Below are 20,705 nucleotides of genomic sequence, written 5' to 3' on the forward strand. Positions count from 1 at the left end.
TTGAAGCTATGGTTACTGTTTACATACATTTCTGAATAAGTGGTGCCATGCAAAGTCAGCCTTTGAGGTCACTCAGGTTCTATCAAGTAGGGGAGCTTCTTGAAAAAGCAAACTCTAATGCTTTCGTGTCATTAATCTTTCAGTGGAGTGTGTACTAGGCATGAATAAACCTGCCAATTTAAGTTTCTCTGTTTCTATTTCTCATTTTTCCCAATCTTAAATTCAATTTAAATTCATTTCTGAATCAGCTTGCAAATTTTTTTTTTTTTAAAAAATCAGGGTTTTAGTGCAAATTTCTCCTAATGCATACATTTCTGCAAAGCAATTCCCCCAAATATAATGCATTTCTGTTTCTTCATGAATATGTGCATTTTTATACATGCATTACCCCAGTATATACATTTTTGTACACATTACTTGGCAGGACAGCTGCACTGAAAAAAATTCAGAGATGTATGTATTTCAAAGGATGACTGTATTTCAGATTGTGTATTGTTTTGGAAAGTGTGTGTTAGGTAGCTTAAATGCAAATTGATTCAATTCCCCCCAGTACCACGACCCCTGGTGTGCACAGCATTCTGAAGAATCAATCCTGACTCCAGCTAAACTCCAAAGCTTGTTGATTTAATCCCAGATGCATGAATCAATGGAACCCCTTGATCAAAAAAGCTCTAACAGAATATTCTGGAAGTAAGCAGAGGAAGAAAATGGCTACATACTCAAATGTTCCTGCAAACACTTCAATGGGAAAAAACTGCACCTGAAGGCGTATACCCCACACTTGACATCCCAGAAGAGCAATCAGATCCTATTACATTTGCCAAGAAGGTACAGCCTTCCCAGATACGTGGGAGAGAATGTTCATTCACATATATTAATGAATTTAACAAAACCTCCCTAAAAACAATCCATTTCCAAATGTTAAGGAAGGCACACAACGAATTGCAAAAATTAAATACTCAAGCCAGTTTAACTAAAATCAGGCTGCAGCCCGTCTGTGCAGCAAAATCCATTTTGAAGAAGGAAAGCTGAATTTTAAACCTAAGGTCTAGCATTCCCCTGGAACTCTCAACAGCCCTCAGACTCCCTCTGCTGTCCTGTGCCTCGTTTTTCTCAACCCTGACCCACCCGCAGCACTCTTTATGGAGGGAGAGCTGCCTTCTGTATGAAAGCTATTTTATTCATGCAGCTGAAACCCTCCTTAGTTTTTTGAGAGCTTTCTGACACAAAACAGCAATGTGTTTCTTAAAAGCAATGTGTTGGTTTTTGTGTGTGTGTGTTTTAAAGAGGTCTTTACTCCACATTTCTGCCATTGCATTTTAAACAGATGGTTGTATTTTTCAGCTGCAGACTTTCCCCTTGTGGCCCTTTGCTTCTTTCCTGCTCTGATTTCAAACACGCTCCACTCTCTGTTTTTTATTTTAAAGACTCACATTTCCCTGCATCCCCCAAACCTTCAACTGATGCTGCAGCATTAATCAACAGCTGCTGCAGTTTCTATGTACTAACCTGTCACATGAGGATATATGCCTAAACTGCTGTCCCCTTGCTGCCCCATTGGCCAGGCTCCAAAAGGCAAATGTTGGATTTTCCCAGGGGATGATTTATAAGGGGAGACCATCAGCAGCTCCCACTTTCACCCCTGTTCAAACGTCTCCCTTGCTTACTGCTCATCATTCATAGAAAAAGGGTCTGTGGGAAATCAAGAGCAGCACTGACATAGTGCAAACTTGGATCCTACCACAAGCCAGAGCAAATTCAAGTGTAACGTGCATTTAACCTTCATCAGTTATTCCACTAAAGCCATCTTTCAGTTACCAAAACCTGTTCAAGAGATTCCAATAATTTTAGGAGGCATTTCACTCTCTCTCTCTCTCTCTCTCTCTCTCTCTCTCTCACACACACACACACACACACACACACTTCTGGGCGTGTGTAGTCTGTGAATCAACAGCTTCAATTCAGGTCCCCTTACATGACTTAAATAAAAGGAACTACATTTATAAACTATGCTAGAATTCACACTTAGAAAAAGAAAAGAGGCTAATGGCAATTATAGCTTCCACAACCAATCTCACAGAGAGAAATCACACACGGAGAGATTAAGGTCAACACCTTTTGCTAAGGGTCCACACATACACCTAGATCCTTCTGATACAATTGGTCTTTCTGATGGGGGTTGTCCATGTTTGTGAATATTAAGAAAAGCTCTGATGGATCAGATGAAAGGCCCATCAAGTCCAGCATCCTGTCCTCACAGTGGCCACCCAGATGCCAATGGCAAACCCACAAACAAGAAACGAGGGCTATAGTTCTCTTCCTGCTTGCCGGTTTCCTACAAGGATCTGGGTGGCAGCTGTGAGAACAGAATACTAGACTAGATGGACCATTGGTCTGATCCAGTAGGCCCTTCTTATTCCCTCAGGGTGCCTAAACTAGTTGAGCCTTTGTTCCAGTTCAGGTCCAATGGCTCTACTTAAGTTCTTCTAGATAATTTCCTGCTCTTTTAGATATGTGTGACTAGAAGTATTTCAATTGTGGCTGCATCAATATTGATATAAAGGCATCACAATATTGACTACTCACTATCTGGCCATGTTAGTTTCAAGTTGCTAGGCAATTGTCAAGAATGTGCAAATTGTAGACAATGTGAATGCAGTGGCGTAGCGTGGGGGGTGCAGGGGGGGCCGGCCGCACCGGGCGCAACATCTGGGGGGGGGCGCTCGAACTCGCAGCTCTCTGCCCCTACCTGGCTCGAGTGCTAAAATCCACGGGTTTGGGGGCACAAATTACTTGCCTTGCCCCGGGTGCTGACAACCCACGCTACGCCACTGTGTGAATGTTGTCCGAAATAGTTCTGAGTGGTGTTTCTTTATTATTTTTATTATTGTTATTTTATTAGCAAGTAAGCCAAGAATCACTAAAGTTACATGCTGGGCATTTGCCATTAAAGGTCTGAACCAGCTGCTCAGTTTAGCAACCTTTACATGTCTCATCTTATATCAGCACAGCTGGGCACTAACAAACTAGAAAGCAAGACAGTAATTGCATGAAAGTGTGGGCAGCTCACCTGCAAACAAACAGAAGCACAACACAGAGTTTCCCCACTTTATTACAAAGATTGCCTACTTCTGCTCTAAAATTACCATGCAGGAAAACCACTGGGCACCCAAAGACCCATGTCTGAACTAAAGTATAGGGTAAGGCAAACTTGAACCTACCATTTTTTCCGCTTAGCCTTACAGATTTTTAACAACAAAAGCTTCAAAAATGTGGAAAGTCTGCTGCTGGAGGAGAAACAAAACGAAGTCAACTAAAAGGGAAGAGCAATAGCTCTGTGGAAGAACATCTGCTTCACATGCAGAGGGTCCCAGGTTCAATCCCTGCCAACTCTAAGGAGGACAGCCTCCGGGAAAGCTGCCGCTGGACAATACTGAACTAGGTGGACCAGTGGTCTGTCTCTATGTAAGGCAGCTTTCAGTGGTTCTAAAACAATTATGAAATAAATTTGGTGTTACTGAATATTGTCTACCTTCCACATCCTAGGAAGGCATATTCAGAATGAGCCTTCAGTTCAGCAAGCAGTTATCTGGCTATGGCTAAGTGCATTCAGTCACCAAAAAGACAATTCTCCCAAGGATGGTTTGGAAACTCAAGCTTATGTGCTTCCTCCTGCCATTTTAGGTTCCTTCTTCTGGCAAACTATGGTTAAAACCATGTCTCCAAAACACAGTTTGAAACCAGGGTGCAAATAGAGGCTTGGAACGCAAATAGTGTCTTTGGATAGCAAATGGTGTCTTTGGGAGACAAAGATTTCAACTCCTTCTCTCCACCCCCACAACAATCTGGAGGCTACCCAGTTTTCCCTGTGGCTACTATTTACATAATGAAGTGTGTATGTTCATTGCATTCACATAATCAATACCACATGAGTTTCTGTCCTTCGACCAACAAAAAAGATGGAGTCAGTGGGGAGGTCAGACATTCCCAATTGGTGGTTCCTGCATCTTGGATTTCCCCGCAACCCAGTGGTCAACATGAGAGGTGCTATGTGCTGTTAGTGGCCACCCACTTCTGCACCGTGTGTGTCTATGAGGTTACCATGATGTCGTCATGACATTCGTGGAGTCACCCCATGGTGATTGTTACCTTCACTGATGATATGGGGCTATCATCAATAAGCATCCCTTGGGTGGGTAGCAGCAGAGTTGTCACAGACTTTGTTAGAGGGCCTTTCAGTATTACTGTCCTGCTTTGTGTTCTGCTTTGCTTCAGTGAACGCACCTGATTGTCACCAAATTATGGTGTTGTCGAGCTTATGTAGCAGCCTCAAGCAATAGCAGAACCCTAGGAAGCAGCTTGTGAGTTACTATGCTAAATACTTTCCTGGAATGAAACAGAGATAAATTGTACTGCTTTAATTCACAAAGCCATAATATGTGTGCTGGAAGAAATCAGGCTTCTTATCTCATTCCTGCTCTTTAAGCAATCATGCACCAGAGCTTTTGAAGACTATTGAGATTATTGTACAATAATCCTTGCAGAGGGGGAGGGATAAAAAGGCAGTGGGAAGGTTATCTATGCAGGCAACTGATAAGCAAATCCATGCTCACACCTCACATATTAAGAAGCAGCCTCCCTACCCCAGCAAGACACCATAGATAATATATGTGCTAGATACCAAGCAACATACAAGGATTTAACTGACATGTGGCAAAAGCAATGGGAACCAGACGATTTAACCAGGAAATTCCAAGTTCAGACATTGAGAATAATGGAAAACAAAGAGTGATCTTCCTGCAACCCTCTCTTCAATCTATAAAATCAATGGAACATCCTAGCACTCACATATCATGCTAGTTAGTTTCATTCGCTGGAAGATGGGGTAGAAGGATTGGTGGAAACAGAACTATGTTTTTCTGTAGATATTAACATCAACAAGCAGTTTGGATGCTCTTACACTAATTGCTTCCTATATATGGAGCAGAAAAAAGAATGGACTCTAAGAATAAAGCTGGGGTTTCCTATTGTCTCAAATGATCAGGCTCCAGAAACCAGATGGAACCATCCACGAAGAGTCTGGAAGGCAGTCTGGGGATCCCTTCTGTTTTGTGGAGAGACTGGCTCTGCAAATGCTCTATCCCAAACTAGGGTGGAATCTACACACAAATAAAAAATACTGTGAAAATGCTTTTTAAAAAAATGTTTTGAAAAATACATTGACTTTTGCATAGCTCACTGTCTCCGTCTAATGTCACATTTGTATATTAAACTTTACAACACATTTAAAACGTTTTATTTGCAGCTGTATAGCTGAGTCCCAGGACTACCTATTACAACCTATTTGCCTGGTACCTTAAGCTTAACCTCATCTCCCCCACAGGACCCAAAGAGGTAGAGAAGGATCAAGAGTTCACTTAAAGGCAGTATAGCCATTATACAACGATTTTCCTCACTTGTGGAAATAACATAACAAGGTAATAGGCCCCAGGATGGCCCCAGGTAGATTGTCACTGTAGCCTTATCAGCCCAAACTACTTGCATGCCACCCATGGGAGCTTTGCATATAATTCAGGAGCAGAATGCTAGATGAAAACCCATGTATCTCATGGAAAGACTCACTTGCAAACAGGTTAAACCCCAAATTGTGAAGCATGCCTTGGCTCAAAAGAGGGCTGTCTGCTAACCAACCCTTAAATACTTGCTGTCATTACCAATAGTGTAATTTCTTGCTTTTCTGATCTGACGCTACACTTCATCCTAAAAACATGATAGAAACATAGGAACCTTATACAGAGTCAAACCATTGGGTCCATTCTGTTTCAGTATTGTCTACAATGACTGGCAGTGGCTCCCCAGGATTTCAGATAGGGAGTTTCTTCCAGCCCTGCCTAAAGATGCCAGGCATTGAACCTGGGAACTTCTGCATGCAAGGAAGATGCTCTCCCACTGAGCTACATCCTTTCCTAAGCCTTTATTCCCCAACACCACATGTTTTGGCCTTGGGTATTATCAACATAACAAGAACCTTCAATGAAATATATATGTTTTCCCCAAACACACACACACACACACACACACACACACACACACACACACACACACGTGTATAAAAATATGGGAAAGCTCTTGATTTTCCCCTTTCCAAAGAACAGTACCACAGAATGAGGAGAGCAGTGGAGGGAGAGGAGGAAGGAAAGCACTCTTGCCAACTATTTAGTCTCTCCAGATTTAATTTTTTTTAACAGGGTAACAAATTAAAATCAGGAAAGGCACATGTTACTCTGATTCCCAGAAGAGAGGAAAACTGGATCCAGTTTGGTGGAAAATGTTTTAGATCAGACAGCTGCATCATCTAAGAACAAAAACCAGTCCTGCTCCTACCCACTCAGCCTTTCCTCCTCTACTTCACCAAAACTGTCTCAAGTCACCCCTTTCTTAACATCTTGCAAATCAAAACCAGACAAGAGCTTAGATTTGGAAACAAACACCTTGGCTTATATGGAAAGGGATGAAGGATGCTTTCTTGGGGAGTATCAGCCTCCAGAAAATCCAAGCATCTTGCTAAATTATACTGAAAAGCCTTGATGGGCCTTCTGAGCTCATCAAGAGTTGTTATCTTTTTCCTAGTCTTGAAGTATGTGAGAAAAGCTAGGGAGAGCTACCACCACCCTCAGATGATTTTGTCTCTTTCCCCCCTCTGCTCTAAAGTGCTAAAGTGGCTATAAGGGCTGAGAGACAGGAGTGCAGTCAGGACCAAAGTCCTTTCCTGTGTAAGCATTTCAAGTGTGCCATATTATGTTTAAAATGCATTGCACCACACGAGTTGTGCCATTTGCATGCAAAGTTAGCACATCCAGTGCACCCACCTCAGCAACTGGTCATGCAAATTCTATAAGCAAGTGGGCCACCCCATGTGGTCAGTTCATTCATACATCATATAGCACATGAGGAACCCTTATGTGGGCAACCACTTTACCAGTGACTGAAAACCCTGTTGATTTCAGGCGTAAGCTTGAATGGTAGACCCTTCCACACAGGAACTTTCTGCACTTCTTAGTGTTTTCGTGTGGAAAATAAATTCTCGCCCTCCCCCCACCCCCAAATTAGAAGGTATGAAGGTCGCTTGGGATACCATGCACCAACATTGCTCCTTCCTTTGGCAGATTCCATTGCCTACCCTCAACCCATGACCCTCACTCTCAAGGCAGCAATGTGGGTATCCAATGCTGTTGTTTACTTATGGAAATCAGTTGTGCTGTCACAGTGCAATTGAGCCCGGTACTGGGGGGCAGAGACCCTCTTCTCATGGATCTCGGGAAACTGCAGTGCTATCAGGACCAAGCCACATGTGGTATTAATCGTGCGAATTGAATTAATGGAGTGAATTCACATTTCTGTTGTATAAAAAGCAGCCAAAGGAAAAACAACTTGAGCAGCTTAGGAGGAGGTTTGGGTGGGGGGATTGTGAATCAGTGGAGACCTCCCTTGAAATTAGTGCTGCTGCGCCAGAATGTGCATTCCCCTTTTTTAAAAAAAAATCATTTTGGCATTTCAAGGGAAGGTTAGGCAAAAGATTGGGTTAATCATCAGGACAGCAAAATCTCAGGATTTTCAGGTGGGGATAAGATTACCTTTAAACAAAAAAGTGAGTCTTATAGAGCAAAAAATACGGTATGTGCCGTATGCTGTTTACGATCACAGATTTGCTTACTTGCATGACTCAGTCTTGAAGTAGCATTCATTGCGGTAAAATATAAAACCTCCTTCTGCAAATGGGAAATATCCCGGATAGGCTATCATTATTTACAGAAGATAGCCGTCATTTAAAACAAGGTGGGGGGGGGAACCCTCTTGGTCTATTATTCCCCTCAGGTGTTATCACATCTTCCCCTTTTCTAACCCCACAATTTTGGCCCAAGCAAAATGTTATAAAAGATCCTGTGCTCTTTTAATATGCAAGTAAATTTGCCAAGGGTCTCATGCATCCAGAGGAGATACCATAAATCACACAAACTTGTCTTATGTACCCCCTATCTTGGCTTCCCAGCATTTGCTATTAAACATGGGAAGTCTGGGTCACTTCCTGAACTTGGTGACTAGATGCTTTGAGCCTCACTGGTTGCCCTAAGAGCAGCCAATATGTAGAATGAGCGAGAGATCAGTGCATTGAGAGACCCAAGGCTGAGAATGAGGATTTATTGTGGAAGGAATTTTAACTATTGTTACTGGAAATGAAAGGTAAATACTGACAGGGAATTGGGTGCCTTCTACTATCAAGGTTTGAACGTTCTACAGCACTCTTTTCCAAACTTCCAACAGCTGAGGCAAAGGGGAAAACCCAAAAGCACACTAGCACGATCAATCTGTCAACATAAGCATTTCTGCTTGACTGACAGAACGATATACCCTCTCCTCCTCCCGCATGCTATTCTGGGAGATTCTCCAGACACCACTGCCCCAGCCAATGGTTGGGTGTAAGAGGGAGGAGTCCTGTGCTAGTAGGACTTGCTGAACTTACCCACACTAGTTCAGCTATTTAGTTCAGACCTGCCTTTCCCCCCTGAACTAAAGCATCCAAAATGGCTTCCTTTTAGGCACTGCAAGAGTAAGAACAGAATGTCCTTAGAGGAGTCCCACCCACCCCATGTTTCTTTGTGGGTTACTGATACGAACAGTCACCTCGGTTGAAAAGAGACATATCCAGAATATGGACTCATGAAGAAATGCAGTTGGCAACCTCCTAGAAAGGTGGAAAACTCTGCTGCAACTCTACACACAGGGAATTTTCCAATGATTGAATGACACTCCACCACAGTTACGTTTAGTCTGGAGAAGTGAAAAATGATGGTGTCATTCTTTTAATACCCAAAGGGTCATGAGACAAGGCAAATACTTGTCTTCCGCTGCTGCAGAGGGTAGAACTAGAACTAATTAGGTCTTCAGGCAAAAGCTGGACAACCATCTGTCAGGGGATGCACTAACTCTGGATTGCTTCCATTGAGCCCCAGGGAGTTGGACTAGATTGCCTATAAGGTCTACATCCAATTTACCCACAGTAAAGGCAGATTCCATGTTCTGGCCTTGCTACCTTCCAACCCATGAAGAGTTGAAGCAGGCAACATTTTCTTATGGGAGAATGTTTTGGACTCGGAAGAATGTTTCATTATGTCATTCCTTTCTCTCAGTTTTGAGAGTCACTGGTAGACACTCAGCCACTTTGATGCTTGCAGTCCAGTCCCAAGTCTGTATGCTCATTGAGACTTGCTTCATAACAAGTCTGCTTACAATTACAGTCCTTGGCCTTGTCTGTGTAAATACAACAAGTAGTGCAAATGTCCCCCCACCAGTCAGAAAACCACAGTGAGTGCTGTAAAACTGGTTTGCCTAAATGTTGTGGTCATTGTAATTGCACAGGGTAAGCTACACACAGACATATCTTTAGAATTAACGTTACTTTTTGTGATTACATGAACATCAGTAGCAGACAGTATGGTGGGACAGTGGCGGTATTATTATTATTATTATTAGAATTTATATCCTCCCCTTCCTCCCCAAGGAGCCCAGGGTGGCAATCAGATACACAGCCATCAACAAAAACATTTGGTAAAATCAGTCTAAGAACAAGTACAATTAAAAACATCAAAACGTAGTTACAGATAAAAACAAAACACAATGAGATCAAACAGGAGGCTTTTAATTTTCTCTTCAGTCCCTTTCTCATTTCTTTGTTATCCGGTATTTGCTATTGTCTCTAGTTTACTATTTATTACTTACTCTACTGACTATTGCCCGACCTCCAGTCAGTCACTTCTGCTTTATTGAAAGGTAGAAAGGGAGGGGCTATGTGGCAGTGAGGTTGGCATGGTGCAAACACACCAACGGAAGCACCAGATTGGTTCTGCTGGTGCATTTTCACCATGCCAACCTCACTAACACTTCACCCCCTCTTCTTCCTCCCACGAAGCAGCAGCAACGTTACTGACTGGAGGTCAGGTGAGTGTCACCGTCCTACCACACTACCTTATATTGATGAGTATGTTCCTGGAAGCAACTCCAGTGCCTTTGTTAGGGAGTTGCAATCCTGTACCCACTTTACTTGGCAGTGGGCCCAGTTGAACTCAATGGAATTCACTTCCAAGTAGGCGTGCCTAGGATTACGCTGTAAATCATCCTTGGGGAAAGGGTTAATATATTACTTGCTCCCAGAAGAGTTGCATTCCAAGGGCCAGGGTGTGTCTCAGCCATACCAGTGTGTCTTTTATCAGAGGCAGCAACATGTATTAATCCTTCTCTTAAGACATGAGTGAGTTATACGTGGCATGGAAAAGAGCCCTGAGGCAAGGGTTTTTGTTTTGTTTTGCTTTCCAGTTCCTACCATGGAAAGAGTACAGTTCTGGCCTTTCCCGCCATCAGGCAACTGGATTTACAAAGATATTATTTCCTTTGTTTAGCTTTTTGGTTTCTGGCCTGAGCCAAGCTCATAGGGGTCTTGCCATGCTCTCCTTTACTTCTCATGCCCCCCACCGCGTAGCTTATTATAATCACAGGCCTTCCTGAATAAAATCACGAGAGTGGACAATCCTCCACTGTCAAGATATATAGCGTTGGGTGCAGCCATTGCAAGATGTGGCAACATATTGCAATTCCACTTAACAACTGCAACTTTCATTTCTTTATACCATTTTTCTAAGCCAAATAACCAGTCTGAGGGGGAAAGGAACAAAGTAGCCTATTTATTGAAGCAACCTTTTAAAATATAATCCCTTGGCAGGTGTTTAATGTTCACTGCAGACAGATCTCCTCAAGGCAAACGGAACAGCGGGATGCCACATTCCAGATTCTGCTCATAGACTAAGTCAGATGATCAAAGTCACGGGGAACCAACATGATGTACTTCAGATGTTGCTGGACTACAGCATCTATCGTCCCTGACCTTTGACCACCTTCCTGAGGTCAATGGGAAGTTGTGGTCCAACAACATCTGGTGCACACCACGGTGGCCACCCTGATCTGTAGTTAGATACCAGATACCAGTCTGGCCTGACCTTCTACCAACACCTCAAGCAACAGAATACCACAGACCTAGAAGAATTTTGTACCTATGACAATAACTCTTCAGCTAACAGAGAGTGTGTGGAAATGGCTTCAGACCCAACCCCAAGCATAGGACCATGGAAACATTGTGGTGTAATCAACTGCGGCAAGTATTGTGCCTGGAAAGTGCAAACAGTAAGTGTGTATGAGCACTTTGTGAGAATTAAACAACACACACGGGCAAAACCAGTCATACAGGTCATACCAACTTGACTGGATCTCAACTGGAAGGAAGGATGCTGGGTGAATGGACAGAAAAGACCTGTGTGGTTGCCTCCAATTGGTGTTTAGATGAAGGGAGCCCTCCATGGATTAGTTTTGCTCAACCCCATCAGGTCAAAGTAGCAAACAACCACTCCTCTTTCTCTAATAATCTTTGCCTCAGCTCTTTTGCATAAGTCATGTAGAACAACTGCATTGCAAGCTCCTTGTTGTGTTATGTATTTTCTGCTTTTGTGGGCCACATGCAGCACTCAAGACTGAGTTGGTTGCTTAAGGGGTGGGTGGTCCTGCTTTTGAACTGGGCATTGGAAAGGGTAACTTCCTGGGTCCCTTCTGACACCACCGGGCATTTTGTGGTCTTCTCAGACCCAGATAGGCAGCAATGAGAAGGCAACAGAGGAGAGGTGCTTCCTCCACAGCTGCCTGGGTGGCAGCCTAAGTCTTCCTTCTGTTTACAGAGATAATATGATTCCCGTGAGCTGTCAGTCCTGGGCAGTTTCCCAGCACTCAAGTTATGCCAAAGCCATCCTACCCTACATTCATCTGTCCATTAATCCTCCCTGCCTTGACTTGCAACTCACAAAGGGTTTCCCCCCTCTTTCTGTAATTCATGCAGTTGCTGTACATGTCCAGGCACTTGCAACTCAAGTCCTCAAGCCATTCAGTTCCTGAGGGGGTTTGAGGCAACTTGTACTCATTTCCTTTGTTCACCTTGTCATATGAAAATAGATGAAATCTTTTCCCAAGCGCCTTTGATCACCCCAGAGATAACAGCCTGTGGAAGAAACCTGCTACCCACCTGGTTCTGAAAATTTTGCTAATGTGATATTAGAAGAGCAAATTCCTACTACAGCTGTGACAATGGCTTCAGGTAATGAGGCCTCCAGTCCGAATCAACAAATCTGCCTAGTATGTGACAAGATTCAGGTTCCCCTTTGCTGTTACCAAAAGCAGCCACTACCCAATTTTTGTCTCCTGTGAGCCCTTGATAACTTCATCCACGTGACTGTGCTCCTCCCCAGTCATGGTCTGGCAGACCATGAATGGACTTCATGCTGATGTGCTTCCTCCTCAACATACTCTGGTTCCCTTCTTCACATTCTGATTGTCACCAGCAACAGTTTGCTATAGTGTCTTAATCAGGCATGCTATGGATTCTGCCAACCATAGCTTGCTTCCAAATGAGAATTTGAAACAATGGTTTGAACAGGTTTTCCAGTTACAGTTTTTAGGCAAACTATGGGTAGCAGTGACCACATGTTGCCTAATCCTGAAGTAAGGGCCGGTCCATCCATGAAGCAGAGTGAAGCAGCCACCTCAGGTGGTGAAAACCCACAGGGCTGTGTTACTGTGGGTGGCTGGCTTACCTGCCCCTGCTGTGGCTTATGGCAAGATCTTGTGGAGTTGATTTCTATAAGGCTTTGGTGGGGGCGGAGTACCTTCCTGGTTCGCCTCAAGTGGTAAAATGAGATGGGCCACCCTATTTTCAAGGGGGGGGGGAGGAAATTAGGGTTATTTACCAGAGCTGGCAAGAATTTCTGATTTGTGCTACAGCATTGCCCTGCCCCCTCTCAATTTCTTTGGTTTTCACTCCAAACAAAAATCCCATTCTCCATAGGAATCCTGTTCTCCAGTACAGTACTTCTGACTTAGAGGCATCTTATATTTTCACAGTATCAAGCTGGTTTGGACACAGACACATTGATGCTCAGACTAAAGACTTACCAATAGTTGCTTTTGAGAGAGAGAGAGAGAGAAAGAGAGAGAGAGAAACTAAGTTTGTACATTGTTGCCTATAGTAATCACATTTGTGGTTAATTATCAAAGAGGTCTACAATTTTTTTTTAAGTGCTACAAAAACTTGCCACGTTTGAACAGAAATGATAGCAGAACAACAGACCCTCCTGTTTCAGTTCCCTGAAAAAAAAATTATATACAACTTAAGCAGAAGACTATAGAAATTCTGGTATTCAGGCATGGCTCCAAGAGACCCCACACACTCAGTGTTGACATACTAGCTAAGGTCCTTCAAAATGACACTTTCCATTGTCCTCAAACTTTTATCAGTCATGGTTTAAATAATCTTTTTTATCATTCCCCCCTCTCAGACATCATGTGTATATCTGCTAGTTAAACTATTTGGCAACTTAGAGCAGGCATCCCCAAACTCTGCTCTCCAGATGTTTTGGGACTACAATTCCCATCATCCCTGACCACTGGTCCTGTTAGCTAGGGATGGTGGTAGTTGTAGTACCAAAACATCTGGAGGGCCGAGTTTGGGGATGCCTGACCTAGAGTGTGAGTATTTGACCACATCTATTTTTTATTAAATTTACTAGAACAGAGTCACATTAATCTGTCTAAGCTGATTTTAAGGCCATCTAAACCGGCCATCACCATGTTCTGGTAGCAAATTCCATAGTTTATCTAGGTGCTGTGTGAATAAGTACTTTCTTTTGTCTGTGTCCTCAATCTCCCACCATTCTGTTTAATTTGATAACATCTCAATATTATAAAAGTGGGGAGAGGAACTGTTACAGAGAGATCTATTTGCAGTAAGGGGTAGAAGCAATGATATGAACAGTAAAGATAATCAAGACTCATTTGCAAGAGCTGTGATGCTAAGTCAGACTCAGAAACTGAAATGGTCCTGCAACAGGTCAGCTTCAAGTAATGACATGCTGCCAACCATGCCTACATGTTCACCCAAGTAGTGGGATCTTTACCAGGAAATTAATCATTGAATGACTGAATAGGAAAGACCACCCACATGAAGACATTCCAAGCAGCAGCATTTCCCAATGATAAAAGTCCCTGGCAGCTTTAAGTAGCTTAAAAGTTGGCAGCCTTAAAGAGCTGGGATACAGTCAGTGTTACACAGCTGGATTACCTCAGTCGTCGTAGCATCTTTCTCATCTATGCATGGTGTGCTATACTTAAATTATGCATGTTTATTATGAACAGCTGCCTGTTCATAATAAGGAAGATGCAGGAGGTTACCTTGGTGGTTTCTGTGTAAGGCGGGGGGGGGGGGGTGCACAAAAGAAGGGAAGATGGTGGCATGGACATAAGGGGGAAGGCGAAAAGAGGTGGAAAGCAGGGCTGCGAAACAGAATTGAGAAGTGGTTTCAAAATAGGGATGGGAAGGTGAAAAGTGAGCTTCCCAAAATGGTGTGGAAAGGGGAAGCTGTAGAAGGTTAATGTGGGGGGAATGGAAGGGATCGGCAAGGGAAGCACAGTTCCTAGTACATGCATATATTTATGTCCCTAGAATATGGACCGAAGTGTATTCCCCCCCCCCCCCCAAAGCTGCAACCCTTTAAGTAAGTTTTTAAAACACATTTCTCCAGGTCAGCCTTCACATTGTTAAGAGAACTATTTTAAGATGGATAGTTTCTTTTGTCTGTAGGAACTTTATAGTGTTGTTTTATTTGTTTTAACTAGCCTAGGTTTCTAAATGGCTGTTAGCTCTTTGCGTTGTGTTTTCATGCTTTGTAAGCTACCTTGAGGACGCTATTCCCAAAAAGCAGCCTATAAACAATTTTATATCACTACATTAATAGCAATCATTGTTTCCACACTTGATGCATCAGTGCCCTGAAGTGCTGCCCTCACTATCACACACAGCCCCTCTGGACATCTTTCTTATTGTACATTCATGATGATTTATGCTCATGATGGCCTCCAAAAGTCTGGGGTGGACATACCGCCTTGTTTCCAACTGGTGCATGTCCTGTAACTTCCTGCTGAAATCCTGTACTTTCCAATTTGTGCACATTTGTTGTGGTATTATGCAAGTGTGCCCCTCCAGATGGCAATTATGCAGTCCCACTGCAGAAGCATCACAGGACAACCAACAAAGCGGAATGATGTGCAGATAGCTCTCCACTAATGCACTATTACTGCATCAAGGACATATTGCAGCATTTCCCCCCAATGAAAATATCAGTCTGGAGGTACCCTTCGAGTGAGAACTGGTAGAGGATAAGGAGGTAGTTTTCAATGGTAGTGGCACATTGGGGAGCGGGGGAAGATTTGATGGCAGCTTAATTCAAATACTCAGATCTGTACCGCTATCATATCTAGCTTTTCCCTAAGAGAACCAGTAACTGCACAGGGGTTCTTTCCCCAACAATAATGGTCATGTTTACACGCAACAATTTTCTGCTTTTTTTTTTTAGCGCCTCTGCTGCTGTAGGGCTGATGCACAATTTAATATCGGTGGCTTGGTGTTTAAATTGCTGGCGAACTACCCAGCTGAAGTGCTGATCAGCATCTCAGGGGAGAACATCAGTACAAGCGCACTCTGCTGCAGAGGGTCACTGGTGTTGAGAGAGTAATTGCTTCTGCTCTCCTAGCCAGAGATGTTGTGCTGAGAGCTCTTTTCAGAGCTCAGCGGACTCCCTATCCTCAAAGCAAGACAATAAGTGAAGAAAGAGTTTGTTTACTTTCATCCCAATGTAACTTGTAAAACAAAGTGGAAATAGTTCAGTAACTATGGCTGTGAGCACACATTTTATTTTAGAATCAATTGAGACAGAGTACTTGTCCCCCCCCGTCCCCCCCCGTAAAGCACTTCTTCAGAATATAGTTTCAATCCAAAAATAAAAATTCATTACATATTGATTCTGCATTACACTGCAGTGTGTCCAAATGAAGGTGATACCAGCAGATGGGGTATAGCCACACTTGCCCAAGGTGTACACTGTGATCACAATCACCACTTTCTTCTTCATTCACCTGGGTCATGTGCAGGGCGGAAAGGTGTGGATAACCTAAACAAAGAGTCGTCCTGACTCCCTCGCAAAGCCTAGTAAGCACTTGTCCAGCTTGGGGAGGAGGTAGGAGGGCTCTAGGGCCATGCCAGAGCCTTACACCTCCTTCCCTGTTAACAATCAATATTGTTTGATCTTTGGATCAAACTTGTCCAGCTTGGGGAGGAGGTAGGAGGGCTCTAGGGCCATGCCAGAGCCTTACACCTCCTTCCCTGTTAACAATCAATATTGTTTGATCTTTGGAAAATGTTTCTCACAAACACTTGTATGCATGTAGGGACAACCATTTGAATGGCAATGCCCATCAACTATGGTGGGAGACCCCCTCAAATATTTTATGGGGGCTGGTGAAGGGTCCTCAGCCCCCTAGGAATTGGCTCCTATGTACCTGCATTCAGTATAACATGTTATGAAGCATATTGTGAAATGCACTGCAGAACTGGACCTTCACGGGTTCAAATCACAGCTCAAGTAGAGCTCTAGTGAGGGCACAGCTTGCTAAGAGTGGGCAAAAGGTAGACTGCAAGAGAAAGGGGCATGTTTGTCATTTGTTCTGCTGCCAGACAATCACTCAGTATTTCTAAGCTAGTCATGGAAAGGTCTTTGCAGTCTCACTGGCTTATATCACGTGCCAAGTTTTGCTGGGTTCATAAAGGACAAAGAGCACTGAGCTGGGCAGAAGGAAGGAACAATTTTCTGAGCAAGGGATTAGTCATCTCTTCAGACATAAAAACGGCACGGCTTTCCGGTTTCCATTTTACTTGCAAGTATATACCAGAATTGTGGCGTGCTTTACAAAGCTGCGAGTGAAATTAAAAGCTTTTATACATATGTATACACTTGTTTGAGAAAGAATCAAAATTCAAATTGTCCCTCTTTGAGAATCATTAACAACTTGGTCTTCCTTTAATTAATTTTGACAGTCTTATGCCGCTGTTTAAATTTGCTTTGGCAACTCTGAATAAAAATTCAGATAGATACCCTGCAGCTATGGCTACAGTGCATCTGAAATGCTGGGCCATATCTGCAGCAATATCAAATATAAAAAGGGGTGCAGATGGCAGCCCTCAGGCCAATTTACACCTAGATGGGGTGAAAAGCATGAACTCTCATGTTCCATCATCTTATGTATGCCATAAAGAGTTGTTCCACCTTGCCTCTTAATTTTTGAAGAGGAAGGCTCACGGAGAAATTATGCAGGTAAAGGGCCATAGTTCAGTGGCAGAGCAACGCATGCTCTGTGTGCCAGAGATCCTATGCTCAGTCCCCAGCATCTGACGGTCAGGCTGAGATTGACCCCTTCCTGAAGCCCTGGGGAGCCCCTGCCAATCAGTGTTGACAATACAGGTCAGTGGTCCGACTTGGTGCAAGGTAGCTTCCCACATATGCAACCCATTTCACGTTTTACGCTAAAGGTATAGGGGGTGTGCATCCTGAATAGATCATGATGTGTGCTCTTGATGTTTATCAGGGCAGTTAAATGTGATCACCTTTTCAATCTCACTTGTGCCTACAAAAGCTTTGGGGCAGTCCTACTGCTTCTTTCTCAATAGGTGCATGTCCCATAGTTTCCTACTAAAATCCTGTCAAGTGTTGATTTCCCCTCTCCCCCCCCCCCTCACACTTCTGTTGTGCTCTAGCAACAGAATGCCCATCCAACGATCCAATAGCACTGGGGAGATGTTGCAGAACCACTAATAAAGTAGAATTATGTCTGGATAGTTCAACATAATCACACCACTAATGCACTATTTTTTGCATCAATGACATGCTGCAGAATGCACCCATTTAAAAAGAAGATGTGGAGGGGCCCATAGTGGGAGTCCTGTTTACCTCACATTGTGTACAGATTGCCCATTCTGTTAAGTGCTTTAACTGGCTCTCAGTCTCTGCAGAGCTCATTCCACCCATTGCACTGCCACCAATTATCAAGGAAAATGCTGTTCAGTGCCTGGTACTGATCACTGCAATCCCACCCTTGTGTCTGCACCAAGCCATCAGCCCTGTGAGGTTCCAAAGAGATAAGGAAGGAAAAGGAAAGAACTGTGAACACAGCACACAATCCCTTGCCCACTGAATATCCCCTGGTGTGCCTTAGCCCTGGGGACAAGAGTGCCAGCTTGGCCCCACAATCGTGGGTGTCCAGGGCTGTGGGTACCATGCAGCGTGCATGGCCCTGACACTGAAATCTGTGGATGCCCAGCCCCTTCATGGGGAATTTTGTGGGTGCCCGGGCACCCAAGGCCCCAGGGAGTTGGCACCTATGCCTGAGGAGATGTTGCCAGGACTGGGCACAACTGGTCTCTCCTTTCAAGAAAGCACTACCAAGATAGTTTATGTCTACTTCAGGTACTCATATGCTGCCCTTGCCCCGCCCCACCCCAATTATTGCATAATTGGCAATCCTTGCTACATTCAGTTCATGGTCGCTGCATAGCACGCTACCAGCCAACGTTCTTTAACAAAGGCCTACAAATATATCCTTATTCCTACATGCCACTATCATATTTCTAGGTGCCCAGAAGAATTTTTAGTAGTCTTGCTTAAGGAGTTTAAGCGTGTCAGAGAATTTTTAGTAGTCTTGATGAAGGAGTTTGATCTCTCTTAAAGGTAAAGGTAAAGGTACCCCTGCCCGTTCGGGCCAGTCTTGCCAGACTCTAGGGTTGTGCGCTCATCTCACTCTATAGGCCGGGAGCCAGCACTGTCCGCAGACACTTCCGGGTCACGTGGCCAGCGTGACAAGCTGCATCTGGCGAGCCAGCGCAGCACACGGAACGCCATTTACCTTCCCGCTAGTAAGTGGTCCCTATTTATCTACTTGCACCCGGAGGTGCTTTCGAACTGTTAGGTTGGCAGGCGCTGGGACCGAACGACAGGAGCGCACCCCGCCGCGGGGATTCGAACCACCGACCATGCGATCGGCAAGTCCTAGGCGCTGAGGTTTTACCCACAGCGCCACCCACGTCCCTCTGATCTCTCTTAGGTAGATAATAAATATCCATATGCAGCTGCATGTAGGCTTTCTCCTGCAGATAAATGATTTAACAAAAGCAAAACCTTTGTGGAAAAGCCATATCCTTGCTGGCAGGGCTAATGGTGGAGGTTTGAGCAATCCTGATGATAAATCCCAGTAATACTTCCTCTTCTGATGTTATAAAGTGGAGGGGGAAATCATGGTGTGATGAACTATTGAGCATATAAGTTTTACAGGAATTTAAACAAGACTAATCTCAGTAAAAGATTAAGCCAGTGAAAAGATGACACTCGAGAAGTCATACACAATCTATATGAAGAAATTATATGGCCCTGTATTCTTCTTCTTTGGAGATCACTCATAGCCAAGTAAGATGGTCTTCCATAAACACAGTTTTAACAATGAGTCCTTAAGTGACTGTGGAGGCCAATTCTGGATCCAGTTTGTCTCCCTTTTGGGAAGACAGGCGAACTAATGCCCTGTATATGAACATGCAAAATAGAAGGATGGCAAACTCAAAAATTCTATCTAGTGAAAAGATCCTGCAGCAAAGAAGGGAAAATGGTGGAAGGGAAAATGGTGACATAGATAAAGAAAATCATAATAGACTGAAAATCATGTGTTTGTAAGAGGCACCATTTGTGAATACTGTATTAAAGTAGATGCATACATTTGCAGAAAGCTGTGTAAAGCAGTAACTGAGTTTGTGCTTTCACAATCTGTGCTGGCTGGTTTTGGGTCTCAGCATAACTTGACTCTGCCCCTTGATTGCCACATGTGCATAATATGCATCTCAGCTGCTGCATACTTGAGGCTTGACAGCAATACTCTCACCCATGGCATGGGTCTTCATTGCTTAAAAGGGAGACAGGAGCACTGTTTTAGTGATCAGAAGGAGTAGGCCCCCCCTTTTTAAGACTAAGGTATAGATTAACCCCCTGCTTCTCTGCACAATGAGTAGCTAAAACGAATAAAGTGTTCTGGCTGTGTATACAAAGCCCCAAATCCTTTTGTTTCAATTTAAAACAAACAAGCAAACAAACCTGTTCATCATGCATCAATAAATGTTGCTAGAGCTAGTATGAAAAAATAGAAAAAATAGTTGCACCATATGTTCTTAGCATGCACTGCTCCTTAACCATCAAAATCTTGAATGAATGGCAGATTTCCTCTCCCATTCTGAAACAGAGACCCTGAGAAATCCTAGAATTGCAAAATGAACACACAAATACTTGGACGAGAGCTGGAAAATGAGTACTAATCAGTGTCAGTAAATGACAATCAGTGGTATGCAAGGAGAAGTCAACAAAGGTATTGAATAAATAAAGGAGCCCATCTTCTTAAGAGCCAAGGATGTGGTGAAGCAACAAGGGAGGTGGATCCCCACAACTGGAAGGTTTCTGACCCAATGGTAGAGGGTCTTACCCACTGAAAGGTCAGAAGTCAAGAACAGAGCAAGTATGTTGAAACCAGACTAGCTGTTCAGCCACAAGAAAGGAAATGACTCATGTAGGAAGCTGATAGGTGATCCATGTGAATTGGTTAGATTTCATAATCCTAAAGTCTCCAGGCAAACATGACCAAGCACGGTGGCTTTTGTTTACTGGCTGAAAAATGTAACTATGCTATCAACTCAT

General features: G+C 43.6%; 1 protein-coding gene across 1 annotated transcript in view; it reads right to left on the minus strand.

Moving 5' to 3' along the window:
- The window catches only part of SEPTIN9 (septin 9), a 217,685-nt gene that overhangs the window by 189,479 nt on the left and 7,501 nt on the right, over positions 1-20,705 (minus strand). The gene's annotated exons all lie outside the window — the stretch shown is intronic.

The sequence above is a fragment of the Podarcis liolepis genome (genome assembly GCF_965112155.1).
Source record: "Podarcis liolepis genome assembly, chromosome: 2".
Lineage (NCBI taxonomy): Eukaryota > Metazoa > Chordata > Lepidosauria > Squamata > Lacertidae > Podarcis > Podarcis liolepis.